This window comes from Lithobates pipiens, unplaced genomic scaffold (genome assembly GCF_037356315.1).
Source record: "Lithobates pipiens isolate NorthernLeopardFrog02 unplaced genomic scaffold, aLitPip1_a1.2 Scaffold_19, whole genome shotgun sequence".
NCBI lineage: Eukaryota > Metazoa > Chordata > Amphibia > Anura > Ranidae > Lithobates > Lithobates pipiens.
Genome location: NW_027507764.1, coordinates 79,384,538 through 79,400,669, shown reverse-complemented (window position 1 = coordinate 79,400,669; position 16,132 = coordinate 79,384,538). Strand labels below are relative to the sequence as shown.

The 16,132-nt window shown below is 45.2% G+C and overlaps 1 pseudogene; it reads right to left on the bottom strand.

The window, feature by feature from the left end:
• Window positions 1-16,132, bottom strand: part of LOC143998017 (uncharacterized) — a 208,032-nt pseudogene that overhangs the window by 169,289 nt on the left and 22,611 nt on the right.

The following is a 16,132-nucleotide window of genomic DNA, read 5'->3' as shown; positions in this document are numbered from 1 at the left end:
ATGTTTGTGTCCCCATTTTAGCCATCACCCCCCCACACCTGTTTGTGTCCCTATCAGAGCCATCAGCCCCCCCCCCACATGTTTGTGTCCCCACCAGAGCTATCAGACCCCCCTCACATGTTTGTGTCCTCATCAGCCCCCCCCCCCCAGATGTGTGTGTGTCCCTTAAAGCGATCAGCCCTCCCATCCTGCATGTTTGTGCCCCCCCCACATGTTTGTGTCCCCATCAGAGCCATTATACCCACTCCCCTACATATTTGTAACCATCTCACAGTTCCCCCTTGCATGTGTACTTCACCACTGTACAGTACATCTCAGACATTGATTACACTGGTTGTGCAGACCTGCTGCACCTCCTGACTCCAGCCCCGCTGGTATTACACAATTGTATGTGAAATGAAGGAAGGATACTGGCTAACAGCAAGGCGGGAGCAGGGAGGTGACAACAGGTCTGCACTAAAGCACCTCATTGGTTCCTAGGATGCAGGTGGTCCTAGCAGCCAACACAATGAGATGCCGGGAGGGATTGCAGGATTGCGCTGCATATTGCTGGGGGTGAATATGCAGCGCAGGTTCCACAACCGACAGAGATCGTCCCTGCAGTGAGTCTGAGGACTCTGAGGACCAGAAGAAATGGCCTGGTGGGCCAGATGTGACCCACTGGCCGTTGTTTTGTAGACTCCTAATTAAAAGATAAAATACATAAAAAACTGTGAACTGTGATAAAATTCATCTAATAACTAATTAAAATAAGAAATATTAAATAGTTCATGAAAAGTCCCAATAATCAAATCCAGTGAATACGTGTTAAAGTGCTCCTTTAGATAAATTCAACACCAAACCAGTGCCACCAACAGCCACCATCACCAGGTGTGTGATAAAGTGTCTGCTTACCAGATAAACATGACCTCCTTTGTCAAGAGAAATCATGTACTGCATAAATCAGGGAGCCTCAAACTACGGCCCTCCAACTGTTGCAGAACTACACGTCCCATGAGGCATTGTAAAGCTCTGACATTCACAGACATGACTAGGCATGATGGGAATTGTAGTGCCTGAACAACTGGAGGGCCGTAGTTTGAAGACCCCTGACATAAATGATCACTCCAAGGCTGTCACTCCATATCTCCAATACTCCCTGATCACTCGAAGTTCGCCAAGTCTGCCATTGACACCTGTTCTACATGCAGGCTGCATTTGTTATTGTGCCTATTTTCTTAAAGTGCTTGTAAACCCTTACAACCAACTTTGACCTAGATTAAGGCTTACCTGTAGGTCCAAGAAATATCTCCTAAACCTACACGGTTTAGGAGATATTTGCCAAAAGACAGGCACCGCTGTCTACGGTGCACTGAGCGCACCGCGGTCAACGTGAGTGGCGGCTCCTGTGTGCATGCACGGGAGTGACGTCATCGTGGCTTCGCCGAATGATAGCGGCGGATCGGTGAGACCCACCGAGAAGATGGATGCGCCGTACTACAGGGGACAGCGGTGACATCGCTGGCTCCTGTGTCAGGTAAGCGACACATAATGGACTACTATGCGATGCATAGTAGTCCTAATGCTTTGCCTGTGCAGGGAATGAAAGAGGAAGTAAACCCATCAGGGTTTACTTCCTCTTTAAGGGCTGTGTGCAAGTAGCCTATAGACGTAAATGCAGATGTAGCAACTGCACAGACAGCCTGACACAGCTGCATGTCCAAAGGGGATCTGAATGCATACAGTCCGTGTTCAGATCCATGCACCTGCTCTTGCACGTATGTCAGCTTTTGACATAAGGCTGCATCTGCCCAGCCACTGCATCTGCATCTACTGCTATAAGCAAAAAATAAACCACATAAAAAATCTGCACTCAAGTGAAATTAATAGGTGACCAATAAAATTAGCAGGGCCAGCACTATACCTCAATACCAGATATTAGCAAATATACATTATATATATATATATATATATATATATATATATATATATATATACACATACATACATACATACATACATACACAGTACAACCAGTGCAGCGCTCACATTAGAAAATATATGTAAAAAAATGCAGAGATAATAGTTCTAGATATCATCATAACAGTGCTTAGAAATAGCATGAACTAATGCTCAAACTAGAATTAAATGTAAAAAAGTCCATAGATTATATTCAAAATGTGATCAAAGTTCAAAAGTGGAAGAAAATATTCCAGGTGCCGTGATGGGGGTCACAATTGCTCTGGTAAGCCTTGCATGAGAGTGAGACTTGTTACCCTGGCTATCTTTGGAGTTTTCAAATTGTAATCATGGCATATGGGACTTTTATTATACTTCTGTACTGTGATAAATTTTGAATATACTTTATGGACTCTTTTAAATATTATTCTGGTTTGAGTATTCGTTTATGCTATTTCTAAGCACTGGTGTGACTATGATAATAACTAGCACTATTATCTATGTGTTTGTTTACATATATTTTCTTTTGCAAAGGATTTTATTAATATTCAATCCAACAGATACGATCAACAGTTAGATGGTTACATGGCATAATGAACAAGAACAAAGCAAAAGATAAATTAAAAAAAAAAAATATGAGAAAATTATGCAAGTTCCATGTATGGCATACCGTATAAGCAAATGTCCTCATGTCACTATCTGAGGCCTCCTGGTGATCCAGATTACACTGCATGGTACATGAAAACGAAAATGTCCAATCGTAGAGTTTAAGGTATCTAGACATAAGACTTTTTGTTGTCAATAAATTCACAGAAGATGAAAATGCAATAGAGAAACAGAGATATTATCACCGTAGCCATCCTAACCAGGACAATGCCTGGCATCCTGATAGGTGTATGAGATAAATGCATAGAGTAAAGCAGATAAAAATAAATAAAGGAAAGAAGAGGAAGCTGGAAATGAGAAAGAGGAGAAAAGGAGGAGAGAAGTCCACGGAGTGTGCTTTAGATAAGCGCTAAATCGAGTTATTCAATATCCAATATTCAATATCCAATATTCTAGGTTATTAAACCTAGAATATTGGATGTATGCTACCCACGGTTGCCAGACCTGAAGAGTTTTGCAATGCATGTCCAAAAGGGTAGCTGTCAACTTCTCATTCACCATGATATCATTCATACGATTTTTGACTGCCTCAAAACTAAGTACAGGAGTTTTCCACGCCCTCACAATAGTTAGCTTAGTTGCAGTAAAAATATGCAGAGCTAGCTGACACTCTGGACGAAGCAATTAAGCAAACGGTTTATCAAGAAGAGCTTCGTAGGGATCTCTTTTGAAGTTGATATAAATTAATTGCAGAGAAGAGTGTAGAGTCTGACCCATAACCTGCATAACTTTACACAAGACCACCAACCGTGTGCCATAGCGCCTTCCTGTGAACATCCCTGGAAGCAGAGAGGAGAATAGGTTGGGAAAAAATGAGCTAGCCTTGCGTCATATAGTACCACCTATACAATATCTATAGGCATTCTCTAATATAAGAACATTTTTGAACAGTTAGTTGATCATGATCTGCCAATCCTCTGGGTCCAACTCCCCAATTCTCTTTCCCATTGAAGATGACAAGGTCTCAACTAAGGTTTTTTGGAGGAAATTATTGATGAATATATCAACCATATTAAGCCCGGGGAATGTGGTCGGCTCTATAGAGGCTCTCAAAGGGGGTCAAAGTGTATGGAGTTGGTCAGGATTTTATGAGCTGCTGGAGAAAGTGCCTAAGTTGTAGGTAGCTATAGTATTCTTGTAGGAGAATATCATGAGAAGAACATAGGGCATTAAATATTATTATCCTAGAAGGGGTAAACAGGGATTGAATATCAACAAATCTGCAGAAAATGTAAGGAAGTGAGCTAGGCATTAGTGATGGACGAACTTCCGACGGGACGTTTCGCGAACGCGAAACGCGAACGGACACAAACGTTCGCGAAAACGACCGTTCGCCGCGGGCTCCATTGACTTCAATGGGAGGCGAATTTCGCAAACCTTTAGGTCGAATTTGCGGCCACGGGGTAATTATTAGGGGGTAGCACGTAGTCCCACCACCTGGACAATAGCATAATACATGTATGAGGTGAATTTGGGATCGATAACTACAAGCATTTTTTTTTTATTTGGGAAATTGTTCTGACAATTCAGGACTATGGAGCTAATGAAGGCAATGGAGGAGAGGGAAGGTCAGGGACCAGGGTAGGCAAACAAGAGGGTGCAGGAGATACAGAGCACTGACAGCAGCACCGTAATACAGAGCACTGACATCAGCACCGTGACATACAGCGCTGACAGCAGCTCCGTGACATACAGCGCTGACAGCAGCTCCGTGACATACAGCGCTGACAGCAGCTCCGTGACATACAGCGCTGACAGCAGCTCCGTGACATACAGCGCTGACAGCAGCTCCGTGACATACAGCGCTGACAGCAGCACCGTGACATACAGCGCTGACAGCAGCTCCGTGACATACAGCGCTGACAGCAGCTCCGTGACATACAGCGCTGACAGCAGCTCCGTGACATACAGCACTGACAGCAGCTCCGTGACATACAGCGCTGACAGCAGCTCCGTGACATACAGCGCTGACAGCAGCACCGTGACATACAGCGCTGACAGCAGCTCCGTGACATACAGCGCTGACAGCAGCTCCGTGACATACAGCGCTGACAGCAGCTCCGTGACATACAGCACTGACAGCAGCTCCGTGACATACAGCGCTGACAGCAGCTCCGTGACATACAGCGCTGACAGCAGCACCGTGACATACAGCGCTGACAGCAGCTCCGTGACATACAGCGCTGACAGCAGCTCCGTGACATACAGCGCTGACAGCAGCTCCGTGACATACAGCGCTGACAGCAGCTCCGTGACATACAGCGCTGACAGCAGCTCCGTGACATACAGCGCTGACAGCAGCTCCGTGACATACAGCGCTGACAGCAGCTCCGTGACATACAGCGCTGACAGCAGCTCCGTGACATACAGCGCTGACAGCAGCACCGTAAGCAGCCCCAGGAGGAAGTCAGCACAGCACAGGGATGGTGTGATCCCCTCATAATAAGAACCCCCAGGAGGAAGTCAGCACAGCACAGGGATGGTGGGAGCCCCTCATAATAAGAACACCCAGGAGGAAGTCAGCACAGCACAGGGATGGTGGGAACCCCTCATAATAAGCAGCCCCAGTAGAAATATGACACCGCTCAACCTCTTCAAAGAGGAGGGTAGGGGCATATAGTACGGTGTGCTTTTTTGGGTCAGGGAAGTGAGCCAAATGAATTAAGAAGGTCTGTGTGCTTGATTCCAAAAATTGTTTATAGACATATACATGGTCTACTGATCACATGTGTTGAATTCCTCCGAGATCCATGCCTCATTCATTTTTAGAAATGTGAGGTAGTTAACACTGTCGTGAGCTAGGCGAGTACGCTTATCGGTCACAATCCCCCCTGCTGCGCTGAACGTCCTTTCGGACAGGACACTGGATGAGGGGCAAGCCAACAGTTCGATTGCAAATTGGGCAAGCTCTGGCCAGAGGTCAAGCCTGCCCACCCAGTAGTCTAGGGGTTCATCACTCCTCAGAGCGTCCACATCGGCCGTTAACCCAATGTAGTCGGACACCTGACGGTCTAGGCGTTCCCTGATGCTGGATCCGGATGACACCTGTCGATGGGTCGGCTGAAAGAATGACCTCATATCCGAAGTCACCAACACATCTTCAAACCGGCCTCTTCTTGCAGGCGCTGTTGGATTGGTACCCGCAAATCCTTCTCTGGGAGTGGGAATTGCTCCTCTGCCAGCGCACGCAAAAGCAGAATGCAGCATTTCTCGAAGCAAGGCCTGGAAGTGCTGCATTCTGACAGCCCTCTGCGACGGCGGTAACATTTCCGCCATTTTGTGTTTGTACCGGGGATCTAAGTACGTTGCCACCCAGTACTGGTCCTTGACCCTCATGCTTTTTATACGGGGGTCCCTATTAAAACACTGGAGCATGAAGGCCCCCATTTGCACTCAAGCGGAAGGTATGTGGTGGTGGTGGTGTTGTTGGTGGTAGTGTCTTTGGGGGTGCACATAGCAGAGAGTGAAGAAGAGGGTGCAGATCGAGAGGATGAGGAGGGTGCAGAAGAATAAGGCTGAGTGAGCCACTCAACCAAGTCTGGTGCGTCCTTTAAAGTAATTGAACGCACCTTCTGCAACTTCCCACTTTGGCTCAAGGCTGTTGCTCCTGCCCTACCCCTACCACCCCTGCGGAAGGGCCTGCCTCTTCCTCTGCCTGTCATTTTTTAAATCACCCTGTGACAAAACTCTTAGTCCCTATACCGCTGAAGGACTGCTGCAGTATAGGGCAGCGGTCAGCAGTAGTGCACGTCAACCCTATGTATTGTGGACCGATAGCGGTCCTTACAGAACAGCAGACTGTACTGCACTCAGGCCTATGTACCGTAGCACCCTATACCAAGTTACCAGTCCTTATAAAAACTTTTGTGGACCAAGCAGGTTGTGTGTTAGTGTTTAGCAGACTGTGCGTCAGTCCCTATACCGCTGAAGGACTGCTGCAGTATAGGGCAGCGGTCAGCAGTAGTGCACGGCAACCCTATGTATTGTGGACCGATAGCGGTCCTTACAGAACAGCAGACTGTAACGCACTCAGGCCTATGTACCGTAGCACCCTATACCAAGTTACCAGTCCTTATAAGAACTTTTGTGGACCAAGCAGGTTGTGTGTTAGTGATTAGCAGACTGTACGTCAGTCCCTATACCAATGAAGGACTGCTGCAGTATAGGGCAGCGGTCAGCAGTAGTGCACGGCAACCCTATGTATTGTGGACCGATAGCGGTCCTTACAGAACAGCAGACTGTACTGCACTCAGGCCTATGTACCGTAGCACCCTATACCAAGTTACCAGTCCTTATAAAAACTTTTGTGGACCAAGCAGGTTGTGTGTTAGTGTTTAGCAGACTGTGCGTCAGTCCCTATACCGCTGAAGGACTGCTGCAGTATAGGGCAGCGGTCAGCAGTAGTGCACGGCAACCCTATGTATTGTGGACCGATAGCGGTCCTTACAGAACAGCAGACTGTAACGCACTCAGGCCTATGTACCGTAGCACCCTATACCAAGTTACCAGTCCTTATAAGAACTTTTGTGGACCAAGCAGGTTGTGTGTTAGTGATTAGCAGACTGTACGTCAGTCCCTATACCAATGAAGGACTGCTGCAGTATAGGGCAGCGGTCAGCAGTAGTGCACGGCAACCCTATGTATTGTGGACCGATAGCGGTCCTTACAGAACAGCAGACTGTACTGCACTCAGGCCTATGTACCGTAGCACCCTATACCAAGTTACCAGTCCTTATAAGAACTTTTGTGGACCAAGCAGGTTGTGTATTAGTGTTTAGCAGACTGTGCGTCAGTCCCTATACCGCTGAAGGACTGCTGCAGTATAGGGCAGCGGTCAGCAGTAGTGCACGGCAACCCTATGTATTGTGGACCGATAGCAGTCCTTACAGAACAGCAGACTGTACTGCACTCAGGCCTATGTACCGTAGCACCCTATACCAAGTTACCAGTCCTTATAAGAACTTTTGTGGACCAAGCAGGTTGTGTGTTAGTGTTTAGCAGACTGTGCGTCAGTCCCTATACCGCTGAAGGACTGCTGCAGTATAGGGCAGCGGTCAGCAGTAGTGCACGTCAACCCTATGTATTGTGGACCGATAGCGGTCCTTACAGAACAGCAGACTGTAACGCACTCAGGCCTATGTACCGTAGCACCCTATACCAAGTTACCAGTCCTTATAAGAACTTTTGTGGACCAAGCAGGTTGTGTATTAGTGTTTAGCAGACTGTGCGTCAGTCCCTATACCGCTGAAGGACTGCTGCAGTATAGGGCAGCGGTCAGCAGTAGTGCACGGCAACCCTATGTATTGTGGACCGATAGCGGTCCTTACAGAACAGCAGACTGTACCGCACCCAAGCCTATGTACCGTAGCACCCTAGACAGACCAAGTTACCAGTCCTGATAAAGAGCTTTGTGGAACAAGTGAGTTGTGAATGATTAGCAGACTGCAGCAGAAGGGCAGCAGTCAAGTATAATATTCTTTCTATATTTGGAAGAAAGAATATTATACGTGTACAAGCCTATTACCGTACCACTGATACCAGTCCTGAAAAGAACCTTTGTGGAACTAATAGTAACAGCAAGTCTTTAAAATTATCCTCACTGCCTGACACACTGCTTCCTGCCTGTCCCTATACAAATTGGCAAAAAAGAGTAGGCTGGAACGATTAGCTGGAACAGCTCTTTTGTGGACCTGATAGTAACAGCTAATGATGATGATGATGATGATGATGAAGAAAGACTAATCTGGCTGAGCTGTCCCTAAAATAGCAGCATACAGCGCTCTGTCCCTTTATCTAAACTGACAAAAGAAACTCAGGCTGCTGACCTAACACCTATACCAGTCCTGAAAAGAACTTTTGTGTACCAAATAGCTAGCGTTTTCTCTGTCCCTACTCCACACAGGATCCTTTCCCTACAGTGACAGAAGAAAGAATGTAAAATGGCCACCGGATCGGGTGTATTTATAGGTTAGGGGGAATGTCCAAGTGTCCATGAGCTGTCATGTCTCAATTGGTTGTCCTGTAACACATGATAAACGTGTCACGAAAGGTTAAAGTTCTTGTATACATTAAACACGTAAGTCCGCCGGGGCGAACGACGGAAAAAGGCGTTCGAACCCGCGGACGGCGAAAGTCGGAAATTCGCCGCGAAACGACCGCCGGGCGAAACGTTCGTCCATCACTACTAGGCATGCTCCTAATGTGATCGAGTGATGGATAGGGGGGAGTTAGGGCAGAGAAGGGAAAGGTATAGGATTGGAATCCACAAGATCTATAGTGCCCTATAGTGGCAATTAATACTTTTCATATAGGTGGGATAGTGGGGCTATGCTTGCTGCTGTATAATAAGCTTGTAAGTTAGGGACTGAAAGACCACCATTAATCCTACAGACATACAAAACCCGTTTGCTGTTTTGAGGTTGAGTGGATCCCCAGACAAACGTCAGAAGTTTACGTTGATGTATGTGTAAAATATATGAGGGGATTGGGACAGTTAAAACTAAAAAAAAAAGCAATTTTGGGAGGTAAGACATGCGGATTGCAGCTATCCTACCAAACCAGGATAATGGGAAATTGAGGACAGCATGTCAGTCAATTTTATGAACAAAGGTGGAAAGTTGGCCTGATACAATCCTTCATACCTTGGGGTAAGACAGATTCCCAAAAAGGACAAAGAAGAAAGCCAATGAAATAAGAAATCAATTTTCAAAGCTGTCAATTCAGAAGGAGAGAGGTTGACTGACACTGATTTCGATTTAGAAAAGTTGACATGAAAGGGACGCAAAAGTATCTAGAAGGGATAGCAATTTAGGCAGGGAGATTCTAGAGGAAGTTAAGGTCAGCAAGATACCGTCAGCAAATAGGGATGTGTTATGTTTTACACGTATTTTCTATGATTTCTGTGATCGCTGCACTGGTTGTATATATATATAATCTGCTATAAGCCGGGGATGAATGCAGGCAAAATAACGAAATAACAAAATAAACACAGCCTGCACACAGAACGGGTGTAAATGCCCCTTTTGAATGAAATTCCTTATTAAGGTGTCCTTTTATGAAGCAGTGAAATCTATTCACTGCTTCATTCTCCGGCATTCACATAGGAGATCTTTCTCCTCTGTGTGCCACTTTATGAAGCGGAGTAGATCGCTTCACCCTTGGAGGAGTGAAGCGATCTACAAACGCTTTTAACTCTGGAGAACGGCCCCTAACACTGGAATCTCGTGAGACTTTACGAGATTACAGTACTAGAAATTCACCAATACACAGAAATGTCAATTTATTAAGCAGTGATAAATTATCACAGCTCAATACACTGACACACGGTGTGATCAATGTTAGTGAAATAAAGAGTCCCCCTACATAATATATACATGCATACACACACAGACATTATACATGCATGTATATACACACACATTATATATATATATGTATATATATGTATACACATAAATACGACAGGGGGACATGGTTACAGTGTTGGGGGGTCTGAACGAGGCATAAGGAAGTTAATTATCTTCCTCTTTCCTCCTCAGATCCCCCCACATTCTCTCTTCACTCCCCGGTTCTCCACCTCTGAGCTGGTGAATCGGGGAGTGTGAATTCTGACACAGATCGCCAGTGAAGCGCTGAGATCCCAGCTTCATAAAGTGACTGTTACTGGTCAGTCTATGAGGATTCTCAGTGTGCAGAGATAATCGGCGGGAGAACAAGTTCAAACACTTCTCCCCTGATTATCTCTGGTTTATATACTGTTTATGGGCTGTGATCAGCGGCGATCCTCTGGATCTCCACTGATCACTGCTTCATAAACCGACACCTAAAGGAAATAAACAACTGCCTGGCTGAAATAGAAAATGATAATTTGTCTCCTACTATATGTACCTTTACAGATATTATTAGAGATTCTTCTTTTCTCCACATTTTCTAGGCTAGTCTATGTACAGTACAGATACTCCCATAAGCTCATTATGGGGGAAGAGAACTGTTTTAGTTTAGGTGATACGGTTTTAACAGATTACACTCTCCTTCTGGGGCCATTTAAATGCAATAAACAACCACCTGCTTATCCCAGGTCAAGTGTCTGCTCTATACAACAGCCTGTCATTTAGGCTCTATTCATCGGCATACGCATGAATTATTTATGCAAACACAAGGACTCAGCATTGCACTTTGATACAATGGAAGAATTTCCAGCATAGAAGTCAGACGAAGAGAAGGCTAGGGGCAGGCCTGAGGGGCAAACTTAGGGAATGCTGCGGGCAGGCCCAGGGGGTGGCATCAAGCAAGACACAGCCAAGATCAGGGATAAAGCTAAATGGGCATTAGTACACACTAGGTGGTCTGTTGTATTTTATGCAATCTAATGACTGTTGGAAAAGGTGAATATCATACAGATAAGATAAAATTCAAATAGATAAAATATGTCTGTATACACTTATGTGCTCTTCTTTCTTAAAATGGACCCTGCGGTGAAATAGGCATTTGTTCTGGACTGTGCAGGAGTGCATTAATTGGTCATTGTTCACAGTAGCGGTTGAGGGGCAGTAAAAGTATGTATATAAGACACTTTGGAGGACCTATTAGCATTCTTGTTTTGGGTTAGTGATTCAAAGAGGTCAAGTATGAAAATAAGCTTTCACAACCAGGCAACTACCATAGCTTTAGTGAAATTAAAATGGCTTCCTACTGGAAAAGTTTCGCTCATGAGTTTAAAACAGGCTAACAGGTTCACTTTTAATCTTTTAGGACAAACTGGGACAGGCAGTTTCTCAAATATATAATAGCTAGCCACCCTTCAACTCAAACTGTCTAGAGGCAGAATTTTATTTCTTATGAGCTATGTTTATTGTAACAATTGCAGAAAATAATTTTGAAGAAAAACCTCCATAAAGTATTGACTTACATTCTGTTCGGCCAGTGAATACACAAGCTGTCGAACAATGTCTCCTCTAACAACTGCTTCTGCCAGATCATCATTATAATTGGCTAGCCTCCCGAGAGCCAGAGCAGAGGTCTGCTGGATAGTTGGGACCACATCCAGAAGAAGGGGCTGCAGCAGAGACATAAGGCCTAAGAAACAGGAGAAAATGAAGAATATTACATGAAGAAGGTATACCTTCCTTACCAGACAGAAGAAAAATATTTCTTTATCAGTATATCATGTGATTCATTTTAAAGAAAATTATGGGACTTAAAGTGCATGAAAAAATAGGGAAACGCTAGAACCCATGTCAATTTTTTTTATGCAGTCTGTGTCTTCGCTGGGTTGTTTTAATTTGAACTAGTGACCATTATCACTGAGACAGAATGTGGTGGAAAATTTAACATTTTACAGTTATCACCAGAAGTAGAGGTAAACGTAACTCTTTCAGTGGAGATATTGGCTCTGCTGACTATGGGGTCCTTGATCAGTCAGGCCCCCATAGATGGCTTCCTGATGAATTCCCCGAACTTCTAGCTGGGGGTGACCCTGCAAGCACCTGTCTTGACTGAAGTGATTTAAAAAAAAAATCAACTGAGCCAGGTGGAAGTTGTCAGCCAAACAGTGACTGCTTTCTAACAGATGCAGTCACTGTTTGGCAGCACCAATGTATTCAGGCAGCTGGGGTGCTGCAGCTGCCTGGATGCAATAGCCAGCAGTGGAGATTTCTACATTCATGCTGTTTAGAATAAAACAGAAATAACTCACCTCGCTCAACCTAGGTAGTTCATTAAGACAGTGAGAGTAATCGGTGCTGAGGTTTAAGCTCCTGTCCACCATAATAGTAACTGTACATAAAAACAGGTGCGCGATCCTGGGAATTTCTTTATTGGATACAAGATAAACATTCCATATATTGCCTCAGAGCTTACGGGGTTTCAGCCCATGAGGGCTTTAACCACTTCAGCCCCAGAAGAATTGGCTGCTCAATGACCAGGCCATTTTTTGCAATACGGCACTGTGGCACTTTAACTGACAATTTTGACTGACAAATTTATGTCCTTTTTTTCCCACAAATAGAGCTTTCTTCTGGTGGTATTTGATCATCTCTGTGTTTTTTTTTTTTGCGCTATAAACAAAAAAAGAGCGTCAGTTTTGAAAAAAAAAACACAATATTTTGTACTTTTTGCTGTAATAAATAGCCCCAATTTTTCTTTTGTTTTTTTAAAAAAGCAAATTTTTTTTCCTCAGTTTAGGCTAATATGTATTCTTCTACATATTTTTGGTAATAAAAAGTAGCAAAAAGCGTATATTGATTGGTTTGTGCAAAAGTTATAGCGTCTACAAAATAGGGGATAGATTTATGGTGTTTTATTATTATGTATTTTTTTTTACTAGTAATGACGGTGATCTGCGATTTTTATTGAGACTGCGACATTATGGCGGACACATCGGACACTTTTGACACATTTTTAGGTCGATTGACAATTATACAGCGATCCATGCTATAAAAATGCACTGATTACTGTATAAATGTCACTGGCAGGGAAGGGGTTAACACTAGGGGCGATCAAGGGTTTAACTGTGTCCCTCTCCTTACAGAACTGGGATGTGTGTGTTTACACACACACACACACACGTAATTCAGTTAGTGGCAGTGAATTTGATATTCAGTATATATACAGTCAGTCTAGTGTATATATATATATATATATATATATATATATATACTCGCGGAGGAGCACAGTTCCGGCGCCTCCAGCACTGAATGTATTCTATGGCAAGGTGTGCTGGAGGGTCAATTGATGCTGGGGGATCTATTGTCACTGGAGATCTGTTTTTTTGGGGGGATCTATTGTTGCTGGGGTGGTATTTTGTTGCGGGGGGTCTGTTGTTGCTGGGGGGAGGTCTGTCATTGTGTGTGGGGGGATCTATTGTTGCTGTGGTGTGGTCTGTTGCTACTTTGGTGGGGTCTATCAAATTCCATACAATTTAGTAGCACAAAATGATACTTGGCTCTGTACTCTCCAAAAGGAGCGGTACTGGGAGGTGGGTAGGGGGTGGAGCCAAGAGAAAGTGCTCGGAGATGGGTAGGGGGGCAGAGACGAAGGGGGGAGTTCCTGCACCTATTCTCTGAGAAAAAAAGCCCTGTATATATATATCTATATATATATATATATATATATATATATATATATCTATATATATATATATACAGTGTGTACAGTTTCAACTACACTTCTGGTGGTGTACACAGTATAAAATACAGTGCAGTCGTAGTACAGTTGCTAATACAGTGCAGGCAGTGTACACAGTATCTAATACAATGTGTACAGTTTTTACTACACTTCTGGTGGTGTGCACACTGCACAGTACACAATACAGTGCAGCCATAGTACAGTTGCTTGCTAATACAGTGCAGGTGGTGTACACAGTATCTAATAGAGTGTGTACACTTTCTACTACACTTCTGGTGGTGTACACAGTATCTAATACAGTGTAGTGTGGTGTTGCAGAACAAAATATACATAATGTCTGGAAAGCCACCAAGGAGGGTCAGATGCTCACAGGCCACTAAAAGAGGGCAAGCAGCCTCTGAGTCTGTGTGACCACAGTTTGGTGTCTTTGGTGTTATCTTTGTGAAACAAAATAAAAGGCAATCGTAAGTTCTGGATGTGCCGGCATTTCTTTCTTCTTTCTCTGTGTCTACAATCAACAGTGCTGGTCGTGGACATGGTGCATCCTCTGCAGGTGGCCATGGAGCATGCTGGTCTTTTTTTTCTGCTGCTAGCCATGTTATTGAGTCAAAACATGCAGAAGAGTTGGTGGAGTGGATAACAAAGCCGCCCTCATCCTCCTCAACTTCTGTCACCCAGGCTCAGAGTAGTTTGCCTTCCAACGCAACTGCCTAGTCCACGACTCCTTGTCCACAGTCACTCCTTCCATAGCCCCACCATCATGAACGTAGGAGTCCCCAGAATTATTTGACCACAGTGTCGGGTACATGCTGCTGGAGGATGCATAGCAATTTGAAGGCTCTGATGTTGGTTCCCAGGTTGAGGAAGGAAGTAACGGGAGCCTAGAGAGAGGGGGCAAGAAACCGGCAGTCATGTTCCCCGAGCTGCAGCATACTGCCGAGTTTGCGCCAGTGATGAGGTGGGAGGGGATGATAAGGCCACTGACTGTACTTGGGGGCATGAGAGAAGAGAAGGATATCCTCTAGGGACAGCTTAAGGGCAGCCACCCTATTGCATCCCCACCCTATTGCATCACACCGCAAAGCTCCGCAGGTGCAGGGCGCTGCTTACTCCCACTGACATTTAAAAGTTCCATGGTGTGGGCCTTTTTTGACACGTGTGCACCAGATCACACCATTTTTATTTGCAAACTATGTCGGAAGTGGATCCAGTTTGGCCAGAACAGCAGCCTCTTGGGCACCTCATGCTTGACATGACATATGACGACCTGCCATGCAGTCCATTGGCAACAGCACTTGAAAGACCCACATCAAAGAAAAAGGCAGACTTCTCCTTGCTCCTCATCTGGGTTCTCCAACCCTACTATACCTCCAGTCCACTCAAAAACTTGCACTGAGAGGAATGAAGGTATAGCAATAAGTGTCCCTATTAAGTACTAATAGGTACTTGCCACCAATCTGCTAGCAGTACACCACCATCTGATTTCAGAAGGCAAATTTCCCTATCCCAGTTGCTGAACCGTAAAAAGAAATTCGGTCCCAGCCATCCACATGCTCAGCGTCTAAATGCTAGCTTGGCCAAATTGCTAAGACTGCAACTGCTGCCTTTTCAGCTGGTAGACTCTGCCCTCTTTCGTGAATTTGTGGAATGTGCTGTACCTCAGTTGCAAGTTCCAAAACGCCATTTCTTTTCATGGAAGGCCATTCCCGCTCTCTACCAGCATGCGGAAGGCAATGTTTTGGCCTCGTTGGACAAGGTGGCCAGCAGTAAGGTGTTTATTACCGCTAACTCATGGTGTAGCAGGCATGGGCAGGGATGTTATCTTTCCTTCACGTTGCACTGGGTAACTCTGCTGGCAGCTGGGAAGGATACAGGACAGGGTTCAGTGTGGTTGGAGCTTGTTCCGCCATCATGCCTCCAAAATGCTAGTGGTGATTCTGCCACAGCTCTCTCCTCCACCCCTCCTCTTCTTCTTCCTCTATGGACTGTTCTGCAGATTTGTCCTCTGAACCATCGGTGCTCCGTAAGCATTCAAGGGGCTACTCAAGCAGCCAGGCTAAAAGATGCCATGCAGTGCTTGAGTTGGTCTGCCTAGGGGACAGGAGCCACACTGGGGCAGAGATTTTGTTAGCGCTGCTGGGGCAGGCTCAGAGGTGGTTGACGCCACACCAACAGCTGCACACACAGCAGAGTGCCATCAATGAGTACCTGTGTGAGTATGGCACCAGGACAGGGTCGGGGAAGCTTGGCTTCTTTTCACCACACCAGTGGCTACTGATCAAGGATGCATACACTGTCCTGTCACCATTTGAGGAGGCCACAAGGATGGTAAGCAACAATGCATGCCTCAGTGACACTGTCCCTCTAGTCTTCCTGCTGGAGCACGCGCTTTGTGGAATCATGG